Source organism: Leguminivora glycinivorella, chromosome 11 (genome assembly GCF_023078275.1).
Source record: "Leguminivora glycinivorella isolate SPB_JAAS2020 chromosome 11, LegGlyc_1.1, whole genome shotgun sequence".
Classification (NCBI taxonomy): domain Eukaryota; kingdom Metazoa; phylum Arthropoda; class Insecta; order Lepidoptera; family Tortricidae; genus Leguminivora; species Leguminivora glycinivorella.
In genome coordinates this window covers 12,486,320-12,507,884 of record NC_062981.1, presented here as the reverse complement: position 1 = coordinate 12,507,884, position 21,565 = coordinate 12,486,320, and the positions used below count along the sequence as shown (strand labels likewise).

The window sequence follows — 21,565 nt, the reverse complement described above, 5'->3', positions numbered from 1 at the left end:
ATTACTAAATTCAATTTTACTGACCAACTAAACAAACGAGTGAAGTTTCCTTTACGTGCTATAATCTAAGCTTAGTTTTGCAAGAATTACTCCCTACAAAACCAAACACAGACTTATCTCCAAGCACCAGCCATACATCGACCCAGTCTTTGTATTGCTTGACGGCACTCATGAAACAAAGCACAGAAAACTTCACTACACATTAATTTAAATGTAACACTACACTATAAATAGAACACTAAAATAACCCCACAACTGACGGTAAAGCAATTCCACCACAGGTCTAGGTTCAACTGTACGACGATATTGTCCCCGCACAATCAAACAGAGACACAATTTCAAAGTTTACAATCACTTAGAATAATTTCCAAGTAAAAACAAACAGAGAAATAATAGCAGAACAACTTCACTCACCAGTAACACACGAAAGCCAGAGACACTGTTAGTCTTGTAGATATTTTAAGAATGACGCGCGTCGGCTCGCTCCGACCCTTTTATAGATTCAAAATGAGCGACAAAAGAGCTACAAAAGAGCGACAAAAGGGCTACAAAAGGGCTACAAAAGAGCGACAAAAGGGCTACAAAAGAGCGACTGGCTACAAAAGAGCGACAAAAGAGCTACAAAAGAGCGACAAAAGGGCTACAAAAGGGCTACAAAAGAGCGACAAAAGAGCGACAAAAGGGCTACAAAAGAGCGACAAAAGACAAAAAGGGCTACAAAAGAGCGACAAAAGAGCTACAAAAGGGCTACAAAAGGGCTACAAAAGAGCGACAAAAGAGCTACTGGCGACAAATAACAATGGATAGCCGCTAAATTACACTTATAAGAAAAAGGTCGTAACTGTTTTGTTTACTAAGTCGTACGCCTTAGGCATTAATGTCCAAGACATCTCAGCATGTACGTTTTTGCTTCTCAACAGTAACACCTGCATGATTGCACGTGTTCTAGAGCAAGGTGGAGATATCTTTTATTGATTTCTAGTACGTAAGGAAACATTTTATATTATGGTAAATATAAATATACAAATATTACTTTATCAAAGGTTTTAATCCAGTTTTGTATATCAAATCCGTGGTAAAATATCAAATTTCTTTCTAAAAGTTACATCAAATATTGCATTCTAAATATATTTCCCAGGAATTATGTTCAAAATTAACCTTTACCAATTTTCCTAACATGTATTTGAAACCAAGATGTAATATTGGAACGCTACTCAGACGACAGCTGTCAGTGTCAGTATTCCGTACACGTGAACGTAGCTTGTTGATAAATAAGCTTTTCCAGCCTGTTTTGCATCAAATAATAGTGAATTTGATGAGTGAAAACGTGACTAAACATGTGATAAAGCTTCAAAGATATTATTTGTCAAAATATCCAATGAAATCCCAAAGGAAATATGCACCAAAAAGTTGGTCAAGGAAAAGTTGATTCGCCGTAAGTTTTATATGTAATAACGAGTCAATTTCCTCGTCATAGACGCTTGTTCTGTTACAACTCGCCCCCGATTGGATTTCTTTTACAAAATACAAAGTGGTTTGTAAAAAAATTCAATCTTATTTAGCAAAAGAAGCAATAAAATTGAATAAAAGAAGAATATCTCTAGATCAGTCGGAAATATCCCCCCATTTCTAATCGTGTGGTGTGTATTCCAATACTATGCAACTGCTAGCGACTCAGTTTTGAAATTAGCTCATCAGAATTTCGACAATGAACCATGATAACCCCTTTCTCAGAGTCCACGCATCGCCAGGGATACCAGGTTGTGAATCTGATAGGTCCTATTAACCCGTTCTTGCTAGCTCGTTCCCCGGTCGCGGCGAATATTCATTCCATCCACACTGTTGGACCGGAATAATTATCGTAATAATTTCAACGAGTTCACAATAACTTCCCACGCAATTACGAAGAAACCTTTAGAGCTCTCATTGTAAGTCCAGAGCCTTCAATCTCCATTGTCGGAACTCAAACCAATTTCTCTACCTAATCACTCCAGCCACATGTTTTGGCGCATGTCTCATACTTGAATAAAATATACTGACTTAAGATCTGTTTGGATGTGTTTTTTTTTTTTTATAAAACAAACCTTAAATGACATAAGCATGTACCTCAACTCGGTACCATATCATGATCAAATGAAGAAATGATTTGATGATACTAAACTTCACATATTTGAACACATAACAAGGAAACAAATATTGAAAAGAGCCTCGTTCTCACTAGACGATATCGGCCCTAAAATATGTCGATTGTCAAATACATCCCATTCAAGATGAGGTGTGTGGTTTTAGTATGGGTCTTATTACCTTGTAGAGTGAGTAGCCACGAAAAACTACCCTTGAAATGGGTCGAATCCAAATGGATTTTAACCTAACCAATAAGCTTTTATGGCTAATGTGTTCCCAAAATTCCCCCTGTTTATTCCCCTCAAATTCCGACCAAACTAGTTTTGACCACTTTCCAGCGCTGTCTGTCTATATCAATCCACTCATTCTATAAAAAAAAACATTCAAGACACACATCATTCAGTCATTCATCCCATTCAAAACATTCTTACATCTATAAACATTCATCATCTCTAAATTATTCACACACACACACACATGTAACCATTCTTACTTCCTCATTCGCTCTTTCACTCGATCTCAACAGAAAGCCAACGCTTTTAAAAGTAATCAAAATAACGAATAAAAATGGAAATAAAATTACACAACAACTTCAAAATTTACGTATCCCATTTTACTCCACTCTACCCTGACTCGAAGGCAAAGAAAATTTCAATTTATTTATGATAGGTTTCATTTTATACATCTATATTTAATTTTATAAAATAATTACTAACCGCAAACAATTTGACAATGTGTGAAAATTGTTTGATGCACATAAAAAATAAAATGTTCGTATGTTATATTTATGTTCACATCTTAACTAGAGTCAATTACTGTAAGAACACTAGCCTACTTTCAATTTTCCTGTCTTTGTTTTTTTTTTTTTTCAGTTCATAATGCAAAATTGATAGCATAAAATGCAAAAATTTAATAAAAGTAAGTACAGTCAGCTAAAAAATTAGTGGCCCTCCCTACTCCGATCTTTGTAGGATAAAATACTGACCAAGTTATGCTTAGGAACGAGGATCTGCTGTGTCTGTGATCTGATGCCATTACCAATATCGTACAGTATACCACCCTATATAATGTAATAAATGATAACGCATAAATAATAAATATCACTGCTAACTGTAATAACTAAAATGAAAATTTGTTTGTCAACCTCTCTTAATTTTTCTAACGTCTACCCCAGGCAGACTAGCTACTTTATGATGTCCAGTTATTGTTATATTAAAATAATCTAACCATACAATGTATATCAATACATTCTTCTTACAAAATAAAGATTTTTAAAAAAAATTGTTGTCCATATAATGAACCGACTTCTTTATCTAGATAATAAAAAAATCCGTATTATAAATTTACATCCATCATACACCATTTTATAATCCTAGGGAATGAAACTACTAAGTGACAGAGAAACTATACGATGTGCTAGCCAATAAAGCCCTTTATCACACAGATCACTATAGAAATAAAATTAATTTTTGACAAAATTTTGACTTCTACCACCCCTATAATAATAACATTGAATCTCAATAAAATTTACAAAAATTCATAACGTATTTCAAATAATGATAATGATGATAAGAAAGAAAATATAATAATGTTCCACATAAGTATGCCGCAATTAAAGAAAACTCTTTACTAAAAGGTCATTGACTTGTAACCAATGTACTTATAAAATTTACATTACACATCATGTAATGTTCATAATAAACGCATAATTACAATTTTGCAAAAAAAAAAGTTGCAATTTTGAAGTGGTTTTGATATTTTCAATTTTTTCCCACAAAATATGATGTATCCTTAATTTTGATATGGTTTTGATATTTTTGTAAAATATAATGTAACATCAAATTTGATGTGGTTTTGATAAAATATATTCCTTTTTTTTTTACAAACTATCCGCAAAATTTTATTTTGATTTTAATTGCCTTATGATAAAATACAAAATGATGGCATAAGTAGGTTCAAAATACTTTTATTTGATTGAATAATAATATAACAAAATAATGATTTTTTTTTTTTTTCTTGAAACGAGCTTAAAACTTGTATTGTCCTATTCTATGTCTTCAATATTGTATAACATGCCCCGAAAGTTTTGTAACCTCAGACAATCCATTCCTTCTTCATGGCATTTGCAGTTGCAGCAAACTTAGCAAATTGTTAACAAACACGACAATGGCTTGAGGAACTTGGTCAAAGGTGTCTCTCTTCCTTTTTTCCCTTCATACTTGGCTAGTTCTATGATGAGTTCTTGAGTAGCTAATGATGATGATTGAATCCTGCTGACCCTCCTCAGAGGCATTTCCACTGACCCTGGTCCGACGCAAGTAGATAATATTTCAAAGTTTTCCTTTCTCTTCTCAGTCAGCGTAATAGCCCAGGACACCATGAAATCTCTTCTGAAGATACGCTGCAGACTTGATCACAATCAGCATAACCGCAAGATCAAGTCATTCATTCCTGAATACAGCAAAACTAATCAATATTTTCTTCATCTCCAAAGTCGACTCCTTATTTGTAAAATCAATGGCAAGTTTTTGAGGATTACAACCTACTTCCAGTTTTCCTCTTTTTTTTTTTTCCTAGTTTGTCATAAATAAAATATTACTTAAGTTGAATATCACAAACACTTGTTATTTCACTAGCGTTACTAAACATTTCACCCAATCACTCACTGAAGTTTTCACCGCATGTCTCCACTGTCCTTGCTGATCCACTATGTTCAATGACAGAAACACTGCTGTGGTAAGAATCTATCTTAGGTTGAAACTAAAGCTAAGTTATAGACGTTCCAATAAACAGAGGGAAAGATAAAATAAAAATCACAAGGTCAAAATATTTTCCAAAAATATTTGCCAACTAAGGTTGCAGGACCATCTAGGTACTTTAACCATATGAGACATACGTCTCATTTACGTTCACCTACAATTATTATTATTATTTTTTTTTTTTTCCTCAAGTATGATGTCTGATCGCTAAGTGACTTTAATTTTTCTAACTCAAAAATTACTGCAGACTATAAAACTCCGTCTTGTTTGCTTGATAAAACAAAAATACTCATAGGGTAAATTAACTGGGGTTTTGAACACTTACATATATGTATTTTTCTTGATCGGCATTTTCTGTTCCATTCTTCTGTTTAGTGTGGCATAATATGGCACCACTAACAACATAATCATATTGAAAATCTTCAGTAACACATTGGTCCTATGAGCAGGTATGAGACCAGGCTCAAAAACTCTTACTCCTCCGTTAGTTGACATCAAAAGCCGGGTACTTCAACTCGAACGTCCCACATTTCTCTTCGTGTGATAATAAGACGTCACTAAAAATCACACGTGCTTCTACACAATCAACTACACTAATTATTTGAAGCTACATAACACTATAATTTCAGTGAAATCGGTTTTCTTAAATAAAATTTAATAACTTCGCGCTCAGATTTTTTTTCGTAAGGAACTGTCACTGTCAATATTGTCATCCTTAACCGTTTTTTTTTTCTTTTACAATTGTCCTCATGGGCGTATTTTCATTGTAAACACACTAATGTGTTTTTGTAGTCACAAACATTAAATCAACAAAACAATTATTTGATATCATAAATTTAGCCTATCATAATGTTCAAATATTTGACTAGTTATTAGAAATATATAATTGTTTTTTTTTTTTTCATAATTTAATGAAATCGAACGAAAACTATCGTGTAAATTTGTCAATGCGTAGGAAATCGCGTGTGCGCATCGGTTTACAAAAACCACATTAAAAATATATTGTGAGATTCTTTAAGGATCTAACAGACGGTCGGACCGCACTTGTAAGGGGACATGTGTTAGGCCCTATTTACAAAATACCGTTCAAAATCTACACAACTTGAATAGTTTGATGTGATTTAAGCAATAGAAAATTAAATTAACAAAATCTTTTGTATTTAAATACATCTATTGTATTAATTTTACTATAATGAAGTAGAGAAAAATGAAGTAAAGTTTTGTAAATGACAACACCGGACAATAAATTACTGAATTACTGAATATCTTTTGTCGAAAATTGTATGACCGATCAAGCGTACCAACTTAAAAACAATGATAGTTTGTGTAATGTCACCGATAGAACACCTTTTGGCGAAGATATATGTTATCTGTGGTTAAATTATTTTCTCTAATCTATGTCATATTTACCGCTAAACCGCTCTGTTCGCGAAAGAATGGCAGATCCGTTTTTGTTTTCTATAAGCTCGTCATTAATTACGCGATCTACAATTAGAATTATTTAAATATTTGTTTTATTTTAATCGGCTTAAACAAACGACAGGCAATTCGGCGCCGACGCCGGTCATGTGCCGTCCATATTCGCCATTTTGTCATTTGTCCTTTAAGTAAGAAAATGCAAACAAAACATTATTTGCCCTAAACACGCGTTACTTCTAAATAATTTTGTCGACAAAGTGAGCCTGTTTTATCAAATTGAACTCTGAACTGCAATTGCAATGTAATTTTCCGTTAGCGAAAGTGAGGTTACGAAATTGACATGACATTATTGTTGGAAAAAAAAAACGTGAATGCAATGGACATGTGTTTTGTTGTGTTTCTCATCAAGATAATAGAAGAATTTAGTGCTCATACTCATGATCTAATGAGCAAACAGCCCATGCAAAGGATGTCTTATCGGGCTATGCCTCAATTGATAAAGTGAACTAATTGCCTACTTCAAAAGCAGTTTTGCATGAAAGGTAAGCTTTTGTTTTATTATTTGATGTGTTTTCAAACAAGTCGTCGTTTTCGAAACCCAGCAGAACATACTTGCGAACTACAACGACTAGACCGAATATATATGGTGAAATGTTGCTTATTTCATTGTTCTGTCGTCAGATAAGTTATTGATAGTAAATTTCCCACGTTAATTTCTGACTTTCACATTCCCTAAGAGGATCTAAATGTACGTGAAATAGGCCTAACTGTCAAAATAGATTTGTTACTTTCAATGAGGTTTATATGGTTGTTTGATTTTTCAGTCAACATCTAATTGGAATTTACAATGCCCGATATTTCTACACATCTGCCACAAATTTTATGGAAAACAATATTTATAGAAACTGAACATACCTTGGTTAAACGGTAAGCATTAAAATTATATCTTTGACTAATTTATTTGATCTAGGCTACCTAACTGTTCTTGGAAATTGTAACGTTGTTTCCGTACCAACATATAAACTTCTCAATTATTTTTCTGAAGCGCTGGCTTATGGGCTATGGAAAATAATATTTGTAGGACCTCAAACGAATGTCATGGCATTTAAAAATAAGCATTGAATCTTGTCCAAACTTTAATTTTGTATTTTTCAAAGATAAAACTTGACGTCTGATACTTAAATAAAATTATGTAGACTAAAAATCCAGACTTAGCATAAATTTTGTTTGTGTTACAATGAGTTTAAATAGTGTATGTATCAATTTTCAGTATATGAAATGGATTATCATCATTGAAGAACATCAACCAGCTGTCGGCAATGTGCAGGTGGACTGAGGAATTTTCCGTGTGTCCTTTATGGACTGGACTCCGTCTTTAGCACTATCCTCAAGTAAGTACAAAAAATCATTGCCACTAAACAGCTACCTTTTAACTTAATTAACTCTACTTAGTGAGTAAAACGACTCGACAGGAAATTTTACATAGAAACATGGATATGGTTGTTCTTCTTCTTTTTTTTTTCTTAACCATGAATGGCCTAGATAAATATAAACAATCTTAATGATACGTATTTATAAATAAGATTCCTTAAACATACATACACCCTTTTTTTTTTTTAACTAATTTTTTTTCATATATACAATTTCAGGTTTTACCCGAGAGGCCATGCTTCAGGTTGGACCGTCTTCCATATATCTACTGACTTCATATAAATGAAAGGTACTTATGTTTTATTATAATAACACGTTCTAATTATTAAATTTAAAAGTGAACAGCTCATGGCATTAATAATATTATATTTAGAAAATTGAAATGAAGCGAGAGCAAAACGGCGAGGCATGAGCGATGGATAAAAATCAAACTTAACTGATTCATCATCATTTTATTGGCTAAGCAAACTTATTACTAACTCATTTATGTCCTAACTCGTGTAGATATGCACTGCTAGGTAGGGGTTCTCAAACTTTTTAATATTTTTTTTCCTTTTTGTAAATTTTGCTGTATGCATTGTTTTTTCTGACACAATATTTCTCACGGGCGTGTCTTAGTTCCAAAATTAAGCGACGCGCCCCCGTGAGTAGATAAGTGAAATAATATTGTTCCTATTTGGCAGAACCCCACTCTAAAACTAAACCCTTTTCTTATTCTATAATATATGAAAATTTCTAATGTCTGACTATTTCCTTTCAGTGTACTGAGGACTCACTAATCTGCACTACTAGTAACAAAGTAATCCGACAATCAGACTGGACCCGATCATGTTAGGTAAGTTTACATACTTAATGCGTACCACATACCACATACTATTTCTGAACCTCAGTAAAATATGGTTTTATAATGATAATAGCGCTTATTACCTATGCCTATTTAACAGGAATATTACAAATTTCAATCAATTTTCATGAATTCATTAAGCAATTGTGACAATGATCAAGCAGTGATGGAGTTAAGGTATGGCGAGGTACGACCTCCCAGATGCTGGTAATGCTAATATTTCGTAGGATATGTTTGACATGGTTGTAATGAAGTACAGTATGTTGGCATACTCCTGACTTGTGTAATATTGTATAAAAGCTGTGTACACAATCTACCGAACATAATGATTGTATGGTTTTACACTTACTATTTTAGACTAGCCTACAGCTTATCATGTGAGGTAACGAACTCATGTCATATGGAACTATTAAAAATCTTATTTATACATACATACTTATTTGTATTACTACAGTAAAAATATATACGTATAGAAAGTTGAAATTCGTACAGTGGATTTAATTTATTGAAATAATTGGCAGATATAGGCTACGGTGACCTCTCACCATCAAGAGGGACGTATGCTTGTTTACTACGGATGTAATATGAAAATATATGATGACTTATAAGCTAATGAACTAAATTAGTCCTAACATGATTAATACGTATAACCTAACAGACAGACATTTGTTCTCATAGTGAAAATATTCAGTATAAAGACTTTGTCAATTTATTGTATGATGTATGAAATCCTGTGAGACAATACATATATTATAGAGTTACAACTGAAATGCAAACAAACCATCCATCGAAGGAGGTACTGTCATAGTATACATGCGTGTAGCTATTCAGTATTCATAGAAAAATGGCGGGACGCCCCATATAATATTGTACTTCAGCGCGACAACGAATAATCGCGCCCCCATAGCAATTAGACTAGAGCCTATCTTCTTGTACTAGGTCTTAAATCTAGGGCTTAGGTATCCTAGGTTACCTGAGATAATATAATCTTACATCTAGATTATGATAACGACCTACTTACTGTCCTAACTAGTGTTATCCTGCCTATAAATGAAATTCTGTATAACAGACGCCTTCCAGGAACATACATAACATCAGAGAGTGTTCATGGACTATATAAGACAGCATCGAAGCTATCAGATCTCCAATGTAAAGCACACATGTGATGTAAAGCTTTCAAAATAACCCTGAAGATGGCAGAACCTGCTAAGAAAATGTACTATTTGTAAACTATTTGTTTTAACATGAAATTCTATTGCTATTGTACATTGTGTACACACTTATGTTTCCAATTCCGGTCACTAGGTGGCAAACTCTTCTAAAGTGCTACAGTTCCGCGCCTTCTTTTATTTTAGGTACATGAATATTTTTTCTATAAGTACCTAGTATTTTACGTACTAGCCCCGCCTATACAACAGCTATAAAAACATACATTAAGACACAGAGTAAATAATAGTACTACACACAGGCGCAAGGGAACGTCAAGATGCGCCAATGCCAACAATTGCTACGTAGCAATGCAACCCGAATGGTGCTAAAATTGCCTAATCGGGACAATATTTAGTTCAACCACTGCGATTCTGAGCTAATTTCCTAGAAATATATTTTGTCTATAGTTTACTATGCTAATTTAATTTTATTATTTTATGTTTCACAAGATACCAGAGAAGGGGATGAAAATACAATTGATTCTGCATCTATGCATAACTTCGCTCGGAACGCGGCAAGAATTAACAATGAAAGAAAATTACAGACGTTTTATTAACAATAAAGTTATTTTTGTTTTTATGAAATAGCAATTGAATAAAAATATTAGGTATATGAGTTTTATTTAGAGATGAAATAAGTCAGAAATACAGCACACCCACTCGTCTTCACAGCAACAAATGTAGCCTGGTAAGGCTAATAAAATAAGGTTATTAAAATTCTGGTTGCTCGTAACCTTGCAACGGCTACTTCCTATTATTTATTTATAAACCTTGGTATCCAAGATGTGTTCTACAGAGCACATCTTAGATCCCTTGGTCACGTCACCAAATGTAACTAAACCTCCGCTCACCTTACTTATTTACTTACTTACTTGACTAACCAACAGTATAGCTAACCCCCCTTTAAATATATCCCGTAAATTTGGCCTTGTGATCGTCTAGCGTGAATAAGTAGAACCCTTCGATGTGAACCGCGATAACCTAGATCCTTTAATGAGTATCAGCTGTATTTTTGACTAATTTTTAAAATTTTATTTATTTATAATTTAAAGAAGAATAAAGGTTATTGTAGCATAATAATATAGTGTTATAGAAGAGTATTTTATTAGATTTAGGCCTAGAAAGTTATGAGTGAGAAAATTAATGACGTGATGAAGGAATTTTAGAATAAAAGTTAGTGAGTGAAACATACATGAAATAAATATTAAAAAATATTTTAGAAAACATCGGCTACGCTCTATTTTCGATTCCGGTTTGGGGTGAGAACTTGCGATACCGTCTGGAATCCTTAGGCCCAATCAAACCACATTATCGGGCATCCTAAGCAAGTAAGCCTGAAGGGCTATCTATCTACAAACTAACCCCTTTTTTATTTTATTTCTTTTCCCTAGCTAAACCCCCCTTTTCCCCAATACTGCTAATAGACCATAACTTCTCGATCTTTCTAATGTTTTATCGAAACACCGAGCAGTTGCTAACTTTTATAAGAAATAAGTAAGTCAAACTTTTCTAAGCTTTAGACTTTCCATCAGTGGACGGCGCTCGCATGCCACTGGGCCCTATAACAAACAAATCCTTTTATTCCAAAGACAGTTTGTTTCCCTAGCCAATTTGATAGAATTTACCTTGAAAAACTAGTTAGCAACACTAAGTGTCCCGCAGCCACACCGAAAGATCAGAAATTGCTACCATAATAATTAATTTCACTCAAATAAATTAAGTAATAAGAGATTTTATAAATTACCAGTTTTACCACATATTTTAAGATAGTAAACACCACATTTAAAGTCCATTTAACCCATATAAATAGTAGTAGTTAAATTATTTCTCCACAATACACGTTGACCAATTATATTCCAAGACCAATCATAAAAGAACTCTACTTTCATAGAAATAGTGTGTGACTTTACCCTAGTCCTATCGTTTTCCCTACTCTAGCATATCTGAAACACAGACCATCACTTACCATAGATCTAATGTTCAGAATATGCACAAGTGTATCCCTACCATAAGCTGTACAGTTCAGCCAGCGAAGCTGAGATAGGCAACCTATAGGCTTGAGTTCTGATCCCCCCCTCTGCTCTTGCCCGCGGGCTAGGGTAGCAGAGAGTAGATCGCCCTATCCGTGTATATATCCAGTATTCTAGGACACACCAGTACCAGCCACATGAGAGACCCAGCTGCGATCAACTTTACTTAGATGTGGATCGATCACAACCGAAATCCCCAGCAACCAACGCCAGCATGGACCAGAACACCGAGTAAATAAATATATATATATATAGGACCCCAGCCTCAAATACTGCCGACTTCTGTGAGCAAGGATTACTCCTAATGTCTTTCGTCAATCGTGAAAGTCCTCACTTCCATCTAACAGTTGGACTCTTTGAGACCGGTGAGAAAATACGCTTTTGTAAGTATAAAAAAGCGTCCAAGCCCTCCACTTGGAACAAAAAGACCCCTAAACGCCTTATGTTTGACACCGCGAGGTATAAAGCGCTTAGCCGGACAACAGTCTGTCACAAACAATGATCTGGCTTATAACTTTCACTAAATAACCCCTTAGAAAATTACTAAGTTCAATTTTACTGACCAACTAAACAAACGAGTGAAGTTTCCTTTACGTGCTATAATCTAAGTTTAGTTTTGCAAGAATTTCTCCCTACAAAACCAAACACAGACTTATCTCCAAGCACCAGCCATACATCGACCCAGTCTTTGTATTGCTTGACGGCACTCATGAAACAAAGCACAGAAAACTTCACTATACACATTAATTTAAATGTAACACTACACTATAAATAGAACACTAAATTAACCCCACAACTGACAGTAAAGCAATTCCACCACAGGTCTAGGTTCAACTGTACGACGATATTGTCCCCGCACAATCAAACAGAGACACAATTTCAAAGTTTACAATCACTTAGAATAATTTCCAAGTAAAAACAAACAGAGAAATAATAGCAGAACAACTTCACTCACCAGTAACACACGAAAGCCAGAGACACTGTTAGTCTTGTAGATATTTTAAGAATGACGCGCGTCGGCTCGCTCCGACCCTTTTATAGATAAAAATGAGCGACAAAAGAGCTACAAAAGAGCGACAAAAGGGCTACAAAAGGGCTACAAAAGAGCGACAAAAAGGCTACAAAAGAGCGACTGGCTACAAAAGAGCGACAAAAGAGCTACAAAAGAGCGACAAAAGGGCTACAAAAGGGCTACAAAAGAGCGACAAAAGAGCGACAAAAGGGCTACAAAAGAGCGACAAAAGAGCTACAAAAGGGCTACAAAAGAGCGACAAAAGAGCTACAAAAGGGCTACAAAAGGGCTACAAAAGAGCGACAAAAGAGCTACTGGCGACAAATAACAATGGATAGCCGCTAAATTACACTTATAAGAAAAAGGTCGTAACTGTTTTGTTTACTAAGTCGTACGCCTTAGGCATTAATGTCCAAGACATCTCAGCATGTACGTTTTTGCTTCTCAACAGTAACACCTGCATGATTGCACGTGTTCTAGAGCAAGGTGGAGATATCTTTTATTGATTTCTAGTACGTAAGGAAACATTTTATATTATGGTAAATATAAATATACAAATATTACTTTATCAAAGGTTTTAATCCAGTTTTGTATATCAAATCCGTGGTAAAATATCAAATTTCTTTCTAAAAGTTACATCAAATATTGCATTCTAAATATATTTCCCAGGAATTATGTTCAAAATTAACCTTTACCAATTTTCCTAACATGTATTTGAAACCAAGATGTAATATTGGAACGCTACTCAGACGACAGCTGTCAGTGTCAGTATTCCGTACACGTGAACGTAGCTTGTTGATAAATAAGCTTTTCCAGCCTGTTTTGCATCAAATAATAGTGAATTTGATGAGTGAAAACGTGACCAAACATGTGATAAAGCTTCAAATATATTATTTGTCAAAATATCCAATAAAATCCTAAAGGAAATATGCACCAAAAAGTTAGTCAAGAAAAAGTTGATTCGCCGTGAGTTTTATATGTAATAACGAGTCAATTTCCTCGTCATAGACGCTTGTTCTGTTACAGACTCTTGGAGACCATATACATCTCCAAGGAAAAAAGTAGATAAGTATATCTATTTTTTTTTCTTTACTTTAGACATCAAGAGTCTTTTACAACTCTAAAGTTATTTTAGTTATCTTTTATTTGTATCAGTTCTTTTTTTTTCTTCATCATGTATAATTTTTCTTTTTTTTAGATGTATTTTAACACTTGAGACTCTATACATCTCTAAAATCTCTTATTAATCATAGTAGCTTTGTACTTTGTATAATTTATTGAAATGAATTTCCATAGAGTAGGTACCCAGTCTGTTAATATTTCTTTTTTTGATGAATACTTTTGCTGATTAAATTGTATCTCGTTTTTTAATGCATGTTAATTATAAGATGTAATGTTTTGAAAACAAGTGGCCCGCCGAGTTTCTTGCCGGTCCCATAGTGGATACCCCCCTCCAACTGAGGGGGGACTGAAATCTTCTCGAGGCTGAGGCGTAGGGTTAGAGCCGGCGTAGCTTTATTTGACGTTCATAAGCGCATTGTAATATGCCTACTTGGAAAATAAATACATATTTCATTTCATTTCATTTCAATGATTTAACTAGCAAGTATAATCAAACCAAATTTATGCGATAATAAATTAGTTTAAATCGTCAAGATATTAAGTATATCTGTCTGAACCTACAATAAATATCAGTATTTTTATAGAGTTAATCGTTTTTCTACGTTTTTGAACCATCGACAGATTTCACCACAATTTGAAGCAAACCAATCATGTGAAACAGAAGTCGCTACAACTCTTAATAGGTTTCAAAATCGCTTCCATTAGTTCACTTGAACGGTTGCTCAAAGGCCCTAAACACCGGCAGTCTGGTGGCTGAGTAGGTGAGTAGTCTACAATCACTTTGCTCAGAAACTAGCCCTCTGTCATCTGTGTGGGTATACAGAAACGGGGACAGCAGTCAAGTGCGAGTACAATTGCGTGGACTTGTGGCCGTTTGACATAGGCTGGTAAATAACATAATTTCGAGAGAGAATTTGGGTCCCCCCAATTAGCGTAAGTCGTTAACAAATATTAACTCGCTGTCAGTTTTGTGACGACAATTACATACATACATACATACATATAATCACGCCTGTATCCCAGAAAGGGGTAGGCAGAGCACATGAATAATGAGTTTCAGTGCTACTCTTGGCAAAAAGGGGTTGAAAGAAATCCAAAAGCCGACGACAATTAAGCATAAAATATGTCTAAAAATTTACTTTTTTCACATTGTGAATGTTAATATCGCTTAAAGTTTATGTAACTAACACAATAACACTATTTTATTGAAATTTCATGCTTAATTATCGTCACAAAACTGACAGTGAGTTAATTTTTGTTAACAACTTACGCTAATTGGGGTGTCCCAAATTTTGAAATGCCCAAAAACAAAAGATTAAATTAACCTAATAACTCATCGGGAAAGAAATTAATCAGACATTTCCTTTTTTAATTCAAATTATAATTATAACAGCGGCGATGAAACGTAAACAAGAGCAACTACGAATTTCGAAATATTAAATTAAATTAAACAATTGTTGAAGTAAACGAAACGTGAAATAATACATTGTCAATGGGGAAAAGTTTGTCTTAAATTTCAATCGCAGTGACTGCCAGTGATAAAACAAAAGATTTAAAAAATAAAATGTACAGAGTAGGAACGGAAAACGTGAAAGAATTTAAAGGTTCTTGGCCGCCTTTAGAGACTAATTACAGCGGAAGTCAGTTGTTCTTTGTATATTTTATAACGTTCTAATGTCATATCATAGTCATATTTCAAATTGGCTTATGTATATGTAAAGACTTAACAGTTTGTTCATAAATTACGCTTGAAATAATAATTATTATCTACTGGTACTTAATTTCAACACAGGACCACAATTATCATTAATTAACCGCGTGGTGAAAAGACAGAAGATTATGGACTTAGAACCTACAATTCCTTTCAAAAATAAAACCAATATCTCTACAATCCTACCTATTGGGCTATAAGGAGGATAATGTAGAATCTTGAAACAAAAGCTTGTACCTATTATTAGCCTACGCTATGAATAAAGTATCTTCGAGTAAAAAAGACTCAGAAACAAAACCCTACGTAGCAGCATAGGACTTCCGCCGTGTTTCATATAAGCCCTTATCATGGGCGTGACTCAACTAATATGAACGTACTGTGCGCCTAACGCTACGATGCTACACTTTCCATTCATGTTACGACGACGTTAAATGTTCTGTTTTTTTTACTATACGAGTTAGGAGTAAAACTAGCCGATAGGTCGCCTGATGGTAGGATCCGTCGCCCTTGAACACCTGAAAATCCAGTAAGGTTGGAGGTTTATTGCCGGCATATAGACTTTCTATGCTTAGGAGCAGTGTTGCTTCTTAAATGTTCAATTTAAAAATATAATATATAGATCCTATGGTTACTATTTAAATGCCAAATATTTAAAGGCGCATACGACAGGTTAAGATGGGAACTCGCTCTTTTCCTGAAAGTCTAAAAGTCATATCAGTTTATTTCACAGTTTAGCTGTGCGAGGCCGGAAGTTTCTGGAGAAACGCACAGTTGAGGACTGCTAACTAAGTGATGAAAATGAAAATATTGTCGCGTCCCTACGACATTTTCATCGCCATCGATGGCGGAAAGAAGCGGCAGGGATTAATCCGAACAATGGCTCGGAGCACTCCCTATCATATATTTAACTAACGGTTAATGAAATAAACGGTCTTAGGTATATTCAGGTAAAGTTAACAACTTGATAACCTTTGACATGCAGTACCGGGTATTACAGAAACTTCAAAGATACCTATTTGCGTTGCTCGAGTTTGGCTATTTCGAGGTAAAACTACTTAACTTGCAAGGCTTGTGGCTAACAATTTTGAATACTCATTTGAGTACAACTTACTCGTATTTAATCTCAGTGGAATAGTGATTTTGTGCATGTAACATTTTTACATTCTTTCTCTACTATTGCTTGTAATCTTTAAGCAAAGTCTAGAATCGAATCATGTTTTTTTTTAAACTTTTTGAGTTATGATTTATGATACAACATAACATACATACAACATACAATCACGCCTGTGTCCCATGAAGGGGTAGGCAGAGCACATAACACTACTCAGGTTTCAGTGCCACTTTTGGCAAATAAGGGGTTGAAAGAAAACGAAACTGTGACATTGCAGTGACAGGTTGCCAGCCTCTCGCCTACGCCACAATTTAACCCATATCCCACAGTCGCCTTCTACGACACCCACGGGAAGAAAGGGGGTGGTGAAATTCTTAACCCGTCACCACACGGGCACTTATGATACGCAGGAATTATTTGCTTTTTTTTTTTGTTTATCATTTGGGAGAATACGCACGGTTGTTTAATTGTAGTTTATATTTAGAACCTCCTTAAGTGACAATGAGAAAACCGAAGACCGTGTTTGATTAATATTATGTATAGGTAGATAAGTATATTGTATTTTTTCTTTCGAAAACCTATGTGCCTTTAGTACGGTACGAGCAGAATTGCTTTTATTCAAGCACTAAGAATAACAGTCTACGTGATCGATTTGAATTTAAGTTTCAACTCTTAAGCAGAAGGGGAATATTTCATTTCAACTAAGCATAATGTAAGCCTGAAGCCCGTACGGCAGCGTCTTGAAATTCAAAGTTAGGACATAAGGTTCTGTAAGTTTGCTCAGTACTTTCGTTCTTAATCGTATTATAAGATAAGGTAAACCAAGTGAGTTTCTCTTAGTAAACTGTATTACAGAAGTAATAGTACATTACATCAGAGGCCGGGAAAATGAGGATTTCCGGCCAAGTGGGTATATACGGCCGAGCGAGCGTGCGAGCGAGGCCGGATAGGGATACGAGGCCGGGAATCCGTTTTCACGCCGAGGCATGTATAGTGCTTTTCTCAAACATACAATGAAATAAAATAAAAATTCTCTAAAGGACAATATTTTATAAAAAAAAGTTACTTTGCAGGCCTAGGCCTGAAAAATTATATGAAATCCCTTTACAGTCCTCTAGTTACAGCGCCCAAAAAGCGATACTAATTTTAAGAACGTAAAGACAATATTTCATTGCATATTTGAAAAAAGATATTTATGTGTATTAAAAGTAAGGTACAGCGGGATAACTGCAACTGATCCATTTTTTTCCATGTTTTACAATGTTTGCATTATCAAATTGAGTGTCCACTGGTTATTATATGTTGGAACGTTAAACTCTATCGACTATCGATTACACTGAAATTATCAGTATATTGTTGAGTTGTTTTCGACGTAAGTACGACAAGGATACTTCTTTATCCATTTGTTGACTGTTTTTCGTTTTGGATTAACCATTTTTTTCAAACGTGAATTAGTTTCAAAAGGACTAGTGACAGAAATGATAATTGTAATTATATGTCATACAATTTACTTTTAATCTAATCAAAGAGGTCAAAATCAAATGGTCGAATAGCTAATCAAAGAGGTTTAAAGTCAGAAATGTAAAAGGAGACTGAATTTATCGATAGCTGAAAATGTCGATAAAATTTAACATTCCAACTCTATTGACGTTTGATTTTTGCCATGAGCAATTCCGCCCTCTGATTATATGGCACGCGTGTTCAATGGGTACATGTGGAACTCAACTTAATAGTATAATAATGGAAAAAATTAATCAGTTATAATTGATCCCCAGTCGATATTTGCCCCGCTGTACCTTATTTCATTTTGAATGCGTGTTGTCTGACTGAGACGGCGTAGCTTTCAGTTTCATTTATAAACGTTCACTAAAGCTAGCAAGCCGATGAAGTTCGTTTGTCCCTTTCTATCGAAAGTGCGACAGGGACGGCCAGATGTTTTATCATTTATCGCGCGACCATGATTGCCTGCCAGGGTGAGGTGCGTAGCCACCGTGTCAATCGTTAACCCTTCGTAGCGTACAAAACTCAACTGTCATTGTTGCATGAAAGAGTGACAGGGTGACACAAATTGTTTATTTATCTATCGAAGCTCGAGAGACTATCTTGATTAGGTACCTACCCCGTAATATTTTACAAGATTTTTTATTACCTAGATCTATTATTGACGTAGGTACCTACCAGTGGCGGCTGGTGAAAATTTCTGTTTGGAAACACTGAGCAAAAATAAACCTACCTTAACATTAGGTACTTTACTAGTAATAAATTTTCGGCAAGCTTGTGGAATCGGCTTGTATGGACCAGTCGCTGCTGGTACATACATTAAAGTCTTAATCAGGCCATGAAAATATGCACTGTCTTTTCTGTATGGAATCATAAAAAATATATATTTACGTATTCTCTTGATGCTCGTAGAAATTATACGTGATAATTCGTGATAATTTTTACACAATTAAGAACTGCCCTGCCCCTACTAGTTTAGTTAGTTACATCATCGTATCCATCATCATATTATTTAAGAGCCAAGCTCTTGTCTGTGGAGTAAGTGCCATTCCGTTCTTTTCTCTACCGCTTTTTTGAGGTCCTGAATCCTGATACGTCACTACGTTGGTCTAAAAACGCACGCCTCGGTCTTCCTCTGCCTCTCCTCTTTTCTTTTCGTCCTTCGATTATTGATTTTATGTAAGTATCGTGCCGTATCAGGTACCCCAACATGTTTCCCCTTCTATTTTCAATTGTTGTTAGCAGAGATCTATTCTCCCCGACTTGCTCCAATACTTGTTCATTTGTTTTTCTCTCTTTCAGCTTATACATTCCATTCTTCTCCACGTCCACATTTCAAAAGCGTTCAGTCTGATTCTCTCGCGCTGAGTTAGTGTCCACGTCTCACTTCCATAAAACGCTATACTCCAGACGTAGGTCTTCACAAGTCTCTGTCACAAGTTTGGTTACAAACCGATTAGAATTTAAATGTATATTTAACCTACTATCCTTACTGCATCTAATCATCTTAGCTTAAAAGCAACCTGTCAGATCGTGTGGTTTCAACTTAACCGCTGATTACCGCGAAAACCAGGGTGGCTAGCCGAATGGCACAATCTCTCACGAAACGCTCACGAAACGAAGCGCTAGTAGATATCTATCTCTATCGCGCTTGCGTATTGGCGCGACAGAGCCAGCGGCGTATCGCTTTCGTTTGGCGTCGGAGAAATGCCATTCGGCTACGGGGCCTGGACTGCTAGCCGAAAATTAAGCTCATTACACATACACATTGGGGCGTCCATCCTGAACGCAACGACCCGCGTGTGCAACAGCCAACAGTGAACGGAGCGGGCAAGCGGGTGACGAAAAATACTATGGAGCGCTGCTGTCAGGTGCGTGTGGACTTGTGGAGTGGGTTTAATAAAAAACTAAGATACAGCGGGGCAAACCTCGACTGGGGGACAATGTAACTGATCCATTTTTTCCGTTATTAAACTATGATGTTGAGTTCTACATGTATCCACTGAACATTCCTGCCATACCTACATAACCGGTGCACCTACATAGAGTGCTATTTAATAATGGAAACATTGTAAAATATGGAAAAAATGGACCAGTTACATTGGCCCCCCAGTCGAGATTTGCCCCGCTGTACCTGTAATTTATTTATTGTGAGTACGACGTTTACCTATACTAGAATCTACCATTTAATTCGAAATATGTTGTCAATAAAAGGTTTTTTTAACATAAATTGTAAGTTTTCTAAATGATACGTAAAGAATTTTACAAATAGTATTTTTAGAAGAAGAAAGCGTTAAAAAAAACACTATAGTTATATTTATGTATAAATAAATTATGAAATTTTGAAATTACATTTTAAACCTATAAGTAGTAGGATAAATAATATGTATGACTTTGGTTTTTCAATTTCACGAGCGCACGCGCCGGCTCCGTGCAACAGCGCGCCGTTGCGGGTGCGCTTATAAAATTTTGATCCTGCTTTGTAACATCCTTGTAGAGAGATAAACTTTCTCTACAGGCAATTATTGTACCTGTTAAAATATTAATTAAACAATCCATGTGGAGCATACAACTCAAGGAATTTGTTAATTCATAAAAATATTGTTACTTCAAGAATGAGAGGCCGCTTCGATATAATTTGAATATCCATAAATATATTTTATGATCAGCCAATAAAAATAATCAAATTATTTCGCCGGATGTGAAATTATTGTAAATGTAAGTATGTGAACATTTTAGGTTTTAATATTATTTTATCAAACTTAATATTTCATGAAACGTAATCATTTTAATGGGAAAATGCCTCCGCGAAGATTTTACGAGCAATTCGAAACGAATAAAACTTTTACGCAAATAATAATTAACTTGATAGCCATAAAACAAATTGGCCATCAAACGTCAATAAAACCTAATAAAAATACATTTACAAAATTAAGGTTATAATATAAAAAGGTACCTACCAATTTTAAAGTATCATCACACTGTCACACACTGAATGGTATTCACAACACGTGTACGTGCAAGTGCGGGAGGTTCGGTCCGGCGGCGTGCGGCGTCCGCGGCGTGAGACACGGCACTGTGGCCCGGACGGACCGAGCTGCGCGCGGGATAGGACAGGACGCGTCTTTCAGATTCATGGTCACATCTCTGACAGCCTTCGAAATAACCTAACCATAAAATTAAAATTCTGAAAAAATCCCCGACCGCGACATAGTAGACCGATTTTCATGAAACATGGCTAAGAACACTCCCGACTTATTCAGCTTTCAGACAAAAAAACTAAATCCAAATCAG

The 21,565-nt window shown here is 35.2% G+C and overlaps 1 protein-coding gene and 1 long non-coding RNA gene across 2 annotated transcripts in view; one reads left to right on the top strand and one right to left on the bottom strand.

The window, feature by feature from the left end:
• LOC125231137 (monocarboxylate transporter 4-like) overlaps positions 1-21,346 on the bottom strand; it is a 110,415-nt gene extending 89,069 nt beyond the window's left edge. Inside the window, exon 1 of the mRNA XM_048136498.1 lies at positions 21,232-21,346. The gene's annotated coding sequence lies outside the window, so the exon portion shown is untranslated. The remainder of the gene's footprint in view (positions 1-21,231) is intronic.
• LOC125231138 lies at positions 6,783-7,662 on the top strand. The gene is made up of 3 exons (XR_007177596.1): positions 6,783-6,844; positions 7,127-7,229; positions 7,573-7,662. It is a non-coding gene; the product is annotated as an uncharacterized LOC125231138 (long non-coding RNA).
• Positions 21,347-21,565: the final 219 nt, after the last annotated feature.